The following is a 2,500-nucleotide window of genomic DNA, read 5'->3' as shown; positions in this document are numbered from 1 at the left end:
ACACACACACACACACACACACACACACACACGGCTCAGGGTACAGCAGGACCTCTGCGCAACACACACCTGCAGATCCACTCCTGACACACACACACACACACACACACACACACACACACACGGCTCAGGGTACAGCAGGACCTCTGCGCAACACACACCTGCAGATCCACTCCTGACACACACACACACACACACACACACACACACACACACACACGGCTCAGGGTACAGCAGGACCTCTGCGCAACACACACCTGCAGATCCACTCCTGACACACACACACACACACACACACACACACACACGGCTCAGGGCACAGCAGGACCTCTGCGCAACACACACCTGCAGATCCACTCCTGACACACACACACACACACACGGCTCAGGGTACAGCAGGACCTCTGCGCAACACACACCTGCAGATCCACTCCTGACACACACACACACACACACACACACACACACGGCTCAGGGTACAGCAGGACCTCTGCGCAACACACACCTGCAGATCCACTCCTGACACACACACACACACACACACACACACACGGCTCAGGGTACAGCAGGACCTCTGCGCAACACACACCTGCAGATCCACTCCTGACACACACACACACACACACACACACACACACACACACACACGGCTCAGGGTACAGCAGGACCTCTGCGCAACACACACCTGCAGATCCACTCCTGACACACACACACACACACACACACACACACACGGCTCAGGGTACAGCAGGACCTCTGCGCAACACACACCTGCAGATCCACTCCTGACACACACACACACACACACACACACACACACACGGCTCAGGGTACAGCAGGACCTCTGCGCAACACACACCTGCAGATCCACTCCTGACACACACACACACACACACACACACACGGCTCAGGGTACAGCAGGACCTCTGCGCAACACACACCTGCAGATCCACTCCTGACACACACACACACACACACACACACACACACACACACACACACACACACACACACACACACACACACACACACACACGGCTCAGGGTACAGCAGGACCTCTGCGCAACACACACCTGCAGATCCACTCCTGACACACACACACACACACACACGGCTCAGGGTACAGCAGGACCTCTGCGCAACACACACCTGCAGATCCACTCCTGACACACACACACACACACACACACACACACGGCTCAGGGTACAGCAGGACCTCTGCGCAACACACACCTGCAGATCCACTCCTGACACACACACACACACACACACACACACACACACACACACACACACGGCTCAGGGTACAGCAGGACCTCTGCGCAACACACACCTGCAGATCCACTCCTGACACACACACACACACACACACGGCTCAGGGTACAGCAGGACCTCTGCGCAACACACACCTGAAGATCCACTCCTGACACACACACACACACACACACACACACACACGGCTCAGGGTACAGCAGGACCTCTGCGCAACACACACCTGCAGATCCACTCCTGACACACACACACACACACACACACACGGCTCAGGGTACAGCAGGACCTCTGCACAACACACACCTGCAGATCCACTCCTGACACACACACACACACACACACACACACGGCTCAGGGTACAGCAGGACCTCTGCGCAACACACACCTGCAGATCCACTCCTGACACACACACACACACACACGGCTCAGGGTACAGCAGGACCTCTGCGCAACACACACCTGCAGATCCACTCCTGACACACACACACACACACACACACACACACACACACACACGGCTCAGGGTACAGCAGGACCTCTGCGCAACACACACCTGCAGATCCACTCCTGACACACACACACACACACACACACACACACACACACACACGGCTCAGGGTACAGCAGGACCTCTGCGCAACACACACCTGCAGATCCACTCCTGACACACACACACACACACACACACACACGGCTCAGGGTACAGCAGGACCTCTGCGCAACACACACCTGCAGATCCACTCCTGACACACACACACACACACACACACACACACACACGGCTCAGGGTACAGCAGGACCTCTGCGCAACACACACCTGCAGATCCACTCCTGACACACACACACACACACACACACGGCTCAGGGAACAGCCAGACGCAACACACACCTGCAGATCCACTCCTGACACACACACACACACACACACACACACACACACACACGGCTCAGGGTACAGCAGGACCTCTGCGCAACACACACCTGCAGATCCACTCCTGACACACACACACACACACACACACACACGGCTCAGGGTACAGCAGGACCTCTGCGCAACACACACCTGCAGATCCACTCCTGACACACACACACACACACACACACGGCTCAGGGAACAGCCAGACGCAACACACACCTGCAGATCCACTCCTGACACACACACACACACACACACACACACACACACACACGGCTCAGGGTACAGCAGGACCTCTGCGCAACACACACC

At 56.8% G+C, this 2,500-nt stretch overlaps 1 protein-coding gene across 1 annotated transcript in view; it reads right to left on the bottom strand.

Annotated features, from left to right (window-relative positions):
* gpc6b (glypican 6b) overlaps positions 1-2,500 on the bottom strand; it is a gene marked incomplete at both ends in the record, with an annotated part of 40,136 nt that overhangs the window by 33,977 nt on the left and 3,659 nt on the right. The window lies entirely within an intron of this gene.

This window comes from Gobio gobio, assembly GCF_949357685.1.
Source record: "Gobio gobio genome assembly, chromosome: 7".
Lineage (NCBI taxonomy): Eukaryota > Metazoa > Chordata > Actinopteri > Cypriniformes > Gobionidae > Gobio > Gobio gobio.
This window is presented reverse-complemented; position numbering and strand designations above follow the sequence as displayed.